Source organism: Heterocephalus glaber, unplaced genomic scaffold, assembly GCF_053883595.1.
Source record: "Heterocephalus glaber isolate CG9 unplaced genomic scaffold, H.glaber_assembly_v1.0 deba00001831, whole genome shotgun sequence".
NCBI lineage: Eukaryota > Metazoa > Chordata > Mammalia > Rodentia > Bathyergidae > Heterocephalus > Heterocephalus glaber.
The window spans coordinates 1,731,080-1,743,630 of NW_028258491.1; the positions used below are offsets into that span (position 1 = coordinate 1,731,080).

At 33.0% G+C, this 12,551-nt stretch overlaps 1 long non-coding RNA gene and 1 pseudogene across 1 annotated transcript; both read left to right on the plus strand.

Moving 5' to 3' along the window:
- The first annotated feature begins 215 nt into the window (after window positions 1-215).
- Window positions 216-4,896, plus strand: LOC147820640 (uncharacterized). The gene is made up of 3 exons (XR_015448372.1): window positions 216-791; window positions 2,975-3,010; window positions 3,549-4,896. It is a non-coding gene; the product is annotated as an uncharacterized LOC147820640 (long non-coding RNA).
- A 1,996-nt stretch (window positions 4,897-6,892) lies between these two features.
- Window positions 6,893-10,285, plus strand: LOC101708142 (KATNB1-like protein 1 pseudogene; annotated as a pseudogene).
- Window positions 10,286-12,551: the final 2,266 nt, after the last annotated feature.

The window sequence follows — 12,551 nt, forward strand, 5'->3', positions numbered from 1 at the left end:
AAAACCCTGTCTGTGTCAACCTGTCCCTGCTTGGAAACTCTGGGTGGGCCTTCCCCCTCTTGTGGGGCAGCCTGTTCCTGGAAAGATTAGAAACCAGCCTTGAAATTTGTTTATCTAAGCCCCCAACCTTGAAACCATGGAAAATTGCCTAGTGCTGTTTTATCACATCCTTGCCACATTCTGTATAACCTAATGATGCTTTATCAAATCCTTGCCACATTTGTATTTCCACAATTTAAGCTACCCTAGGCTGCAAGCAAGGTATAAAAAGGAGAAACTGTCTTAACTCGAGATCAGTCTATAAGGACTTGTGTCCTGAGACTGTCCATTGCCTGGCAATAAACTCCTTTTTTATTTTACCCAACTCTCCTGTCTCTGGAAGACCATTTCTACTCTGAATTTGCCACAACAAGGGAATGAAAACAAAAACATTTCTACAACACTGTTGTATTGTAAAGTAAAAGGCATTTTGGAAAACAATTAGCAAGTTTCTAATTTAAAGCAAAATTTGATAGTAATGCATAAATGACTTAATATGGATAAACTGAAACAAACAAAAAAAATAAAAGAGAGAAAGGTTCAGACTAACACATTCAGTGAAATATCATAGAAATGTATTTAGGTATCTGCAATTTTACAGTTTTGGATGATACACGAACTTATCAGTGACAACTTGCTTCACAGTGTCTAATTGTAAGACAGGGCCCATTATCAGTGAGGGACAAAACTCTTGGATCAGGACCAGGATGGATCAGAATAAGAAGCAGATGCACAAATATTCAGATTCAAAGGTACAATTTTTGTGGAAATTTAAAATAATAACTGGCCAATGTGAATATATAAATCATTGAAACTCTTATGTAATATTGATAAGTGGAAAAAAGTACAATTTAAGAAAATATAGAGTAACATTGTTAGTATTTACCAGAACTCTTAGGGTTAGTGGAGTCACTTTGCCATATATGTGTGTGTGTGTATTGCATTTATGTGCATTTATGGTTTGTATTATATATATTTGTAGTTTATATGATATGAACATATAACAGAAACCTATAATTTATAAAAGTATCTATCATTTATTAAGGATATATTACATATATAAATTATATTTATATAAATTGAATTAAATATATTTAAATTAATACAAATTGTACACATATAATTATGTATGGCTTATATATATTAAAGTTTGGTATTTTCAAATGCAAAGTATTATTAGTACATTGTATTTGAAACTCCTAGAAATCAAAACTTGTCATAATCTTTAACAAGTATTTATTGCATATAGTAGATAAAATTGACTGCTAAGAATGAATTCTAGTGATATATGCAAGATAAAGAAGCACTTCTTTAAAAAGACCCACAAAAAGCAAACGTGAAATTATATATGTCTATTCAAAATTAGTGTATTGTGTTAAAATACACATGCCATAAAATTTAAAATTTTAAAGGAAAAGATTTAGCATCCATCCTTATATTCGCAGTGTTAGAGCTACCACCACTGCCATCGAGTTCTGTCATATGAAGCAGAAACTGAAATACCAGGGATCCAATTTCTCATTTTCATGTCATTCCTAGCAGTTATTTAGTAGATATTTTAAATTTTTCTTTCAAAAATGAATTTACACTTAAGATTGCATATGAATGTTACAAAACTTTTCCATTACTACAAAGTACAATTGAGTCATCTTCCCCATTCCTCCCTTTCTTCAATCCCTGCAATCTGTTTCTCACTCCAATGTATTTTGCTATTCTGGATATTTCTCACAGAGTTCATTGTAAAGGTGACCTCGTTCCTGATTCTTGGAATTCTAATAATATTTTCAAGATTCTTCCCTCTTTTGGGATTTTATTGTGACTCAGTGTTGCACTTTTTCTTTGTTTATTGCATTATATTTACTTCTAGGTTAGCAGTCTTAGCAGTTTCAAAAGGACAATATGGTACTGTTAGCTTTGGGTACAATGTTTTAGAGCAGATCTCCAGAACTCATTTATTTTGCATAATATAACATAATGAATTTTTGGTAAAACCTAAAAAGAGTGTTTCCTGGAACCCACAATGAATAAATAAATTCAAAGCTGAGAACAAATAGTCCCTGACAATTAGTGGACAACCTCCAAGCATTTAATTAAACATTCAAATGTTTTGGGAATAAACAACAAATTCTTAGGCAACTCCTCAGAGAGACTACAAATAGTAAAAAAATTTCACTAATTCGCCTCGAAAATTCAATGATCAGAAATTCATGGAAGAATCAAGAAAGAGGTTTCATTGCAGGTAGCAAAGAGGTAGGCTTCAGATGGTTCTGTGTCTTACCAATGCCTGCAGAAATGACCACAACTTGCTCTGGTTTGCCATCTAAAGCAAACAGCTATTTCTGATTCAGTTTCTGTGCTTTCTACTACTCTATAATTCCTGAGCAGCTATAGAACTGGTTCTTCTTTTGTCTTCATGTTAATTCTTTAATATCTCCCACAGCATTGAGATTTAACAAACGTCCTTGAAACATGGTGTGTGCTTAGAAAAAGGTTCAATTTTGTAGACATGCAATTTTATATCTATTGGACAGTGAAAGTGAGAGGTGAAGTACAGATAAAAGAGCACAGATGTTTTCAAAGGCTCAAGTGGAAACAGCAGAAATTCATTCTCCTGTTTGTATAGCCTTCCAAATGCATAGGATTTTAGTGGGTTTAGTCTCCTTGTGACTTCATCAAAAATACTTTAACAGTTACAAAAAAGTAAATAATTGTAAGAATGATATTCACTGCTGACATTTTGATACACAAATATTTTCACTTCACCCTGATTTAGATATAGATATAGATAGATATGTAGATATAGATAGATATATCCATCTATATATCAACTTCTTAGCATAAAGAGTCTTTTAGGTATCCAGGTTTATGGTAATGGTAAAATGCTCTTCATTTTCCAACTGAATCTTCATCTGACTAAACATTCTTTTTTTTTCAGAATAAAGGTAGAAAACCAAATGAATATTCAATAAAGGTGAGTAATACAATTTTTTTCAATTAACTCCCGTGCATGTGATTGGGAGCGTCTTTATCTTTTTTTCCATTTTACAGGAACACAGGTTCTTAATTTTCCTGTGCATGTGATTTAGTAGGATCTCATGATTACAAACCCATAAACCAAAAGAAACAACAACATGATTTAAACTGAGTGTTACTGCATTTAGTACAAGTAAGCCTCCAATATTATTATTATCCGGTACACTTTGTTATGTTTCATGTAGGAGTGGTATCAGAAGGAGAAGAATAAGAAATCAAAGAGCCACAACATAACCATATGAGTAATACTGTGTGCAAGATAAAATTCCATATATATAACATTGAGAACTTGCATGATGTTATTTGTTTGCTTGTAGTTCCAGTCAGGACAGCTGATATTACAATTTCCACTGTACAGTGTCAGGAGCAATTCTACATAATTTTGGGGAAAAATCATTTGATTAGTCCTAGTTCTCTTGCTTGAAGTCCAGCTATGTCATGTCCATACCTAACTCCATTTTGGCCTCTGGTCACAGCTAAGACCTCAATGGTCCGGTGATGCTGTGATGCTCCAGGACAAGATTACACCAGCTGAAGACATCCTGGGAGGAATAAAATCTTCATCTACATAGTCCCTCATTGTTCTAGGATTTCCGCTGCCCCCCCCAGTCGTTTGTTACATTTATTTCTCCCATGTACTGAACTCTCTGCCCCCAGTCATCTGTTACATTTGTTTCTTCAGATATACTGAACAAAGGTGCAGGAAGCTCAGAGGCTTTCGTCTTTGCTGCCCAGAGTAGCACTGATCAGGCCGAAAGCTCAGCTTCTTCTCAAAGTCTCATTTTTTTATACCTTTCCTGTATAATAAGTTAATTCATCTTCTGCTGTTTTGGCTCACAAGAGACTAGGACTTACTGCAGATGTTCTAGTAACATGCACTTTCTCTGTTCCCTAAAGTACAGTATGTTATTTATTTCTCTATGTAAAGGGAAATTGGTGATTATGTTTTACATCAAAAATAATTATTTTGCCTTTAAATGGTATTCACTTTTACTATACTATCTAAATGTTCTATGAACTAATAGACACATTCAGATGTATTTCATTTTGTTAACATTTGTTTATCTACATAATGCCCTATGACATATTTGGAAGAAGTTATATCACAAGAACACATCTCAGACACATCTCAAAGTCTGTGTATATTCATTATTTCTGTATTATATTTTGTCTCTGTGGTATTATGTATCACAGGAAAATTTCAACTTGATATATAGCTTTACAAAATGTATTATCAAATTTTCAACTTAAAATACATTATTCCTTTCTCCAAAGTGAACCAAATGTGCATACATACATGTAAGCATTTTTAAATTGTAATGAAAATTTCCACAGAGGGAAAAGGCTACTCAAAGTTGATTTATATCATGGTAGTACATTAGATGTTCTTATATTAGACACAAATAATAAAAGATAACTAATCTGAAATAAGATTACATGGAGTATCTAATTTTAGTCATGTGGAGGTGAGATGAGGTAAAGATTGGAATCAGTTTTGTTTACTGACTTACTGTTCTATTCCTGACCTTGTCATCATTTTAGGCTCAGTGAAGAGGTGAACTAACAATCCAGAAGAGAGTACATGTCCACTGTAAAGCAAATCACTTTCTGGTAGATTACTGTCACCATTTAAAAGACAGATAAAAAGACAATACATGTGTAAATGGTCTGTATTACCATTTTCCAATCCCTGCAAACAATAAACCATTCAAAATTCCTTCTTCCTTCCAGTAAACCCTTCAAAAAACTTAATAGTTTTTATAGGAAAGATGAATTTTAGTTTAATTACTTGTCCTAAGTATCCTGTAAAAATACTAAGTTTATACAAAGCACATTGTATCTAACATATAATACTCTATGTATGTTACAGCTTTTAATTACAATTTTTAAATTTGTATAAGTACTAGTTTTTGAACATATATGTACTCAATGTTTTTCAAGTATCTTAACAATTTTGGATGTGCCAAATATAAGTATATGAATAAGTATTTTAGATGAATATGTTTTAAATTATGATGTTTTTAGAAACTGTAAAAATGACATATCATTTAATTTGAATCTACAATGTTCCATTGTTAAATGTAATTAACAAATATAACTACATGATTTTAATTTTGGTAGTGACAAATACGAAAACATCTTTCTATCTTATTCCTCCATTCTTACATCTATCATGATTTCTCAACCATGGAACTACTGATATTTTAGGTGTTCTAAGCTGAATATTTATAGACATCAGCAGCTTAAATAGATTTCAATCACTGAACACAAGGATTACTCTCAATTTCAAACAAAAATTATATCTAGATGTTAAATAATATTCTTTTCAGAGTAAAATTGTCCAATTTGAAAATGACAGACCTACCTCTACATTTTTAAAAATTTACTTATAATTTCAAGTAAATAAAATATTGAAAGTAAAATAAGTTTTACTTTCAAATAATATGAATTGGAAAGTTTGAATGTGTCTTGAAAACAGAAGTTTTGCATAATAAGTGTTCCCCAAGTGATAATATTTGAAATATTTTCTATCTAGAATAGAGTTCCTGATAAATCCAGATGGAAAAACTCACCCTCACAGCAGTGAATGAGTTCATTCTGCAGGGCATCACAGATCACGCTGAGCTGCAAGATGCACTGTTCCTCCTGTTCCTCCTCATCTACCTGACCTTGCTCCTGGGCAATCTGGGGATGAGCATCCCCACCCAAGTGGACCCCAGGCTGCAAACTCCCATGTACTTTTTCCTCAGACAACTGGTTCTCACTGATCTTGGCTATTCTACAGCTCTGGGACACAAAATCCTGGTGAATTTTGTGTTGGATCAAAATACAATCTCCTATTATAGCCATACACAGCACTACATAGTGCTAACAGATGGCCACATAGCACTACACAGCTGTCTTTCTTTACTATGTTCATCATTAGTGAGCTTTTTATTCTGTCTGTGAGGTTCTGTGACTGCTATGTGGCCATCTGTCACCCTCTCCTATACACTGTTCGTGTCACCCAAGGTATATTGGATACTGGTGGTGATTCCCTATGTGTACTGCACATTTCTGTCTGCTCATTTCTTCAAAGATTTTCACTTTGTCTTTCTGTGGATACAATGTCATTAATCATTTCTACTGTGATTATATCCCCTTGATTTCATTGCTCTGCTCAAATACTCATGAAGTTGAATTTATAATCATGATATTTACAGCTTTTTATTTGATTTTCTCTCTCTTTATGGTCCTGGTGTCCTACTTACACATCCTCATAGCCATTCTCAGGATGAAGTCTGCAGAGAGCAGGCTCAAGACCTTCTCCACCTGTGGTTCCCACCTGACAATGGTTACCATGTTCTAGGGGACACTGATATTTATGTAAGTGCAGCCCAAGCCCAGTCACTCTAGTAACACTGACAAATTGTCTTCCATATTTTATATCTTAATCATTCCAATGTTTAATCCTTTGATCTATAGCTTAAAGAACACAAAGATGTAAAATATGCCACACAAAATACATGGAAAAAGCTATCTGGTGTCTTTTCTTAAAGGATACATACAGTTGAAATCGCTAAAATGAGATTTGGATGGAAGTCTGCCCTCTTTCCCTCCTAAGTATGGCAAGCACAAAGGAGCTGAATATGTATTTAAAATTTGACCTTTGTAGTATTTAAACATTTAAATGATTTAAGTACAAGACTAAATAAATACTAAAAGACTGCCTGCCTTAAAGGAGATGGATGAATCTTTAACCTAATAATTGAGAATATTCCCTGGGACAATAGAAGCCTATATATAACAAGATCAGATAGTAGAGTTATGCAGTCTGAGAATAGGAAAGGATAGTAAAGTTTTAAAATATTCCTTATGGTATTCTTAACTATTTGAACCTTTTTATACAATGTTTGTCTTAATGTTTGTGTTTCTGATTTTTAATCCCAATTTTTCTGTTTTAGGCTTTATCCTATTCTGTGGGCTTTGTTAAAATCAAAATTTACCCTATTTGAGGGAGGCAGGTCCATGTAGCATGATGGTTTCAGTGAATCTGTGCTATGAATGAGCTACAATGTGTCTGTTCCTCCTAGGGATCTTGGTCTCCTCTTTTCTCAACACTCCCCTTACTTGATTGTAGGAGAGCAACACAGTATATTATCTCAATGTATTTGGCTATTCATCAACCAGTAGCTTCAGTGTAGCATATAACTGAATCTATTTCAGTCCATATGCAAATGAATGCATATACTCAGTAAGGTGCATCTCACAGTTAGAGGTTATAACAAGCCTGTAATTCCTGCTACTGTGTAACTGAGTTTTGGTGAGGTCCGAGGACTAGGACTCACAGACCAGCCTATGTAACTGTAACTAAGCATTTTCAACACAAAAGAAAAGAAAACCATGTTTTGAATCTTTCAATAGAAGCTTACAGGGCTTTGTGTTTAGATTTGTTTTTATTAGTATTTCTCTGTACTGGCTTGGTGCAGACTCCTTGCTGCCAATGTTTGGGTTTATGGTTACTCTTCCTTATATTTATAGAGGAAAGGCATAACTCTCATTTAAAAGTTATAGTCTTTTGTATTATACTTTTGCACAAGATGCCTACCCTATGAGGAAGTAGGTAGATCTGTTGCTCTATTTCCTTGTGTCTAACTTTGCTCATATGTGGCTCATACAACAGTGCCCTTTCTTTGATTAGGATCCATTCTTTCAGCAATTTGATAATTCCATTTCAGGAAGCAAACAGGCATGATCCAATGATTTGAGCTAAATTGTGTTTCTTGTGAAAGTTTTAGGTGAAAAATACCTTTCATGTCTTATCCACATGCTTCATACCTTTTTAATTTGCATTAATTAGCATTCATGAAATAATATTTATAACATAAAGAAATTGATCTACATCCTTAGTAATCCTTCATGTAATAAAATTACCTATGTAGCACACAAATATGAATAAGATCGGCGCGCATGGCGACGTTTGAATGGCTGTGAGTGGCCCCGGGCCCAGGAGCCCAGGGACGCTCTAAGCTGCGGGCACTGTTTGTCAGTGCCCGGGCTGGGCTGAGGTGGCATGGAACAATGAGGCGCCAGCAGTTAAAAAGATTATGGCATCTGAAAATAACAATGTTAAAAACGGAACTTTTGTAATAATATTGAGGATCATTCCACTGATCTTCCTAGAAAAAGGATCTCTAATTTCACTAAGAAGAACATGAAGGAGGTTAAGAAATCTCCAAAAACAGTTGGCTGCTTACATAAGTAGAACAGTTGGACAAGCTGTGAAAAGCCCAGATATCCTACATAAGGTGATCTATTGCAGAAAGAAAGTTCATCATCCCTTTCCAAATCCTTGTTACAAAAAAAAAGTCCCCTAGAAGTGGGGGCTGTGACATGGGAAATAAAGAAAATGAGCTGGCTTGTGCAGGCCACCTGCCTGAGAAGTTACATCACGATAGTCGGACATACGTGGTTAACTCCAGTGACTCTGGTTCTTCGCAGACAGAAAGCCCATCATCAAAATATAGTGGGTTTTTCTCTGAGGTGTCTCAGGACCATGAAACAATGGCCCAAGTTTTGTTCATCAGGAATTTGAGATTGAATGTGGCTTTAACTTTCTGGAAAAAGAGAAGTATAAGTGAACTTGTAGCTTATTTAGTGAAGATAGAAGACCTCCGAGTTGTGGCAGATTGCCTTCCTGTACTCACCAACAGTTTACAGGAAGAAAAACAATATATCTCTCTTGGCTGCTGTGTAGATTTATTACCTCTAGTAAAGTCATTACTTAAAAGCAAATTTGAAGAATATGTAATAGTTGGTTTAAACTGGCTTCAAGCAGTAATAAAAAGACGGTGGTCAGAACTATCATCCAAAACAGATATTATAAATGATAGAAATATTCAGATTTCAAAACAACAATTAAGTAGATTGTGGGAACAGGAAAACCATCTTACTTTGGTTCCAGGATATACTGGTAATATAGCTAAGGATGTAGATGCTTATTTATTGCAGTTGCATTGAGAGATTTCCTCCACTAAACATCAGCTGGTTATTTAAAGCATCCCAGGACTCATGATTTCCAACTCTGAACTGTCGAAGAAATCAAAACCATCCTTTTCTTTTAAAAAATCCACATAATGAAACCATTAATGAAACCCTAACAATCTACTTCACATTGAAGTGGAAAAATATCCAAAACGAACAGCTTCAACTTCAGTGAGGTGAAAGGGCACTATGAAGATTATTCACCTTTGCTGCATTTGGGACTTATGGTTATTTAGTAACATTGTTTAAGAACTACTGGGTTTTAATGCAATCCTGCATTAGAATATAATTTATACTATGTGAAAAAAAATAAGACAAGACTTATTACTAGGAACCACAGAGACCAATCACAGATTTTTTTGTGTTTTATAAAAAAAAAATACCTAAATGCGTGCAGCCATTTTCCCATGTTGAAGACACTTTCAAAGTTTAAAATATCATAGTAAATAATCTTAAAACTTTTTGTACGCACTAAGATATTGTGTATACAAAATGATTTACTTATTAATAAGCCAATATGTTATGATACCAGTATCTTGTTTTTAAAAAATTAAAACCAACATGCTTCTGGCATGATAAAATCATAGAATTTACCAGGGGTTTACATTCATGTAGAATTTTTTTGTTAAAACATATTTCACACCATTTTTTAAATGTGAGAATATTGTTAATATCTCTGATTTTTTTTGCCAGAATTTTCATGTCATGTATGTATGTATTACTGCTATATAAAGAAAGAGGTGAATATGTATTTGTATGAATGTTTAACTGGACATGTCCATGGAGCTGGCTAATTTATATTCACTTTTTATTGTGTATAGACCTCTAATATTTTTCATTTCTGTATAATTTAAACTTCTTTTGATTAAATCACTAAATATTTCTATTTTTTGCTTTTTGACTTCTGATTTTTATATGAATTCTAATCCCTTTTCACTACATATGTTTTAAAGTTATAATGCTTTGGAATTGTTTACAGCTAATGCTGACCTTGTATTTTAAATTCCAACACTATGCATTACTACCTCCTCCAGTGGTTAGTATGAAATGCCAGCTGACTGTAAAAAAAAAAATAAGATCATTCACTGGAATCATAAAATCATATGCATATTAAAACATGGAGATAAATATTACTAAATAGTTTTACAGTTTTTATGATAAAATCATATACTAAATTTTTAATAATTTTTATATATACAAGAAATATATCAATTTTGAAGAAAATACATGTATGATGAACATAGAGAAGATGTTAAAATGAGTTATTAAAGAATTACTAAAATTTTTCTACTTTAAAATTATTTTGTTTCTTCTAATTAACATAATTTACCAATTATTAATTTTATAATAAAGGTGAAAGTTTGTCATATCTACATTCAAAAAAATACTGTGAATAAAAAAATAAGCCGAGTATATTTCTAAATTAAATGTTGGTCATATTTTAGATAGTCCCTCAATGAATTAGGTATAGAAAAAATGTGTTGAATATTTGATACTTTGTTTATTCTGCAATTAGCCTCTATTTCATTATTACATGGATTTATATGCTATTTCCAAGATTTACTTTTTTCTTAAGAATATACATTTCTAAAAACCAGGAATATCATATGATTGTAATATTTGATAAAATAATTTCAGTAAATAAACTTTCATATATTCTCAAATAGTTATGTAAGAACTTCAATGCAATGTCAATTAAAAAAATAATTTAGATAACCACAGAGAATCTAAAAGGCTATCTGTAGTTACAGTAGAATTTTAAGCAGTAATGCATTGTTTTGTATCATTTCTAGAGAAATTAAGAATCATACTAGTAAAAAATCATTTTGAGGAGGAACTCAAAATCAAATATGTATTTTAAAAAGCCCTCTCTACACTGTATTCCCATCAGAAAAACAATCTTGATACCATGATTTTTACTAAAAGTTGAGGGTAAAGAAGTATCACCAAATCCTAGAAATTCTTCCTAAAATTAAGGGAGCACACATATGATTTGGCTCTCGATGTTCCCCCAGAGCCTCATGCCATCAGAGTTGGTCTTTTAAAAGGTGACTGAAATATGGGAGAGCACCTTCCAGCTGATTCTGGTTAAGAGGTGGGGTCTGTTTAAAGGAAGGTCCTGGGGTATGACCAGGAAACACATATCTCACTTGCTGGCTCCTACCTTCTCCTGCTTCCTGACCACCATGATATGAGTAGCTCTCCTCCTTGCAGGCCTTTTCACCTTGCTCTTCTTCCTTGGAGCCTGCAAACAATGGACTGAAAAAAAAAAAAACTGAGACAAAAAACTTTTTCTTCTTTAAATTGTAGGTTTCTGGTACTGTGTTCCACCAAGAAGAAAGTGACTAAGACAAGATAGTTTCAAAAACTTTGAAGATAACTCTCTAAATTTCATGACAGATAAAGGTATCATACTAGTAAAATTTCCAAACAAGATATTAGTTGATAGTCCAAGTAATGTGAGAAATCATTGATATACTAGGCTTAAGCCAGGAATTTATATTTGATTTCACATTCAATACCACATTCATGTATATGTCAACTCAATAGATGCCAAAAACAGTTTTTAAAGTTCCAATATGCATTAATGACAAAGCTTTGACTAAACTCATATTAAAGTTCAACTTTATAAGACTGGTAATGTTCTGCTGTCCTTCTCTCTTCTTTTTTATTTCTAATTTTTATTATATTGCCAGAGCCATTTTATTCCCTCTGAGTTGGCTTTAATCTTTAACTTTAACATGAAAGTCTTTTTAGAAAGTAGAATTCAAGTAAAGGGTATTTCCCTGAATTCAGATTTAAAACTTTAAATTATAGATCATAAAACTATGTAGAGTACTGGTTCCTATCTTACATGCAGACCATGATATTTCTGCTTTGGTTTAGAAGGCTCACTTCCCTGTTGTTCATATCATTTCCTCCTCCAAATAATGAAATTCAATTGTTGTTACTGATACTCAACATCTGTATATGTCCCACACCTCCATAAAAGTTCGCCTGTATGTGTATGTACAGATGTCTCCATGTCCATATTTGTGCTTAAACATGAGAAAGATCCTTAAGTACAAATGAAATTCACAAATTGTCATATATTAATGCTATAAATTTTTTAAGTCTGCACAATGAAAAGAATAACAAACATAAAAAAGAAATAAGCCACAGAATAGAGAAAATAGATAACTGTGTAAGAGTAGTAATTAATAGAACCTCAAAGTAAAATAGATGGAATAAATGGCAAATTTCAGAATATTAAGGATTAATTGAGTGTCCTTAGTGGACTTAATTATATTTTAAATGTTGGGCAGGCAAAGAAAACTGGCAGATGAGGAATATTTTTAAGGAACAACGTTCCCAGACCCACACCATTTGATATTAATTCAAGCACCAAACTAGCTTCAGAAGAGCTAAGGGAGTCGAGTGACACACCACAGACCTTGGTCAGGAATAAAAACTTT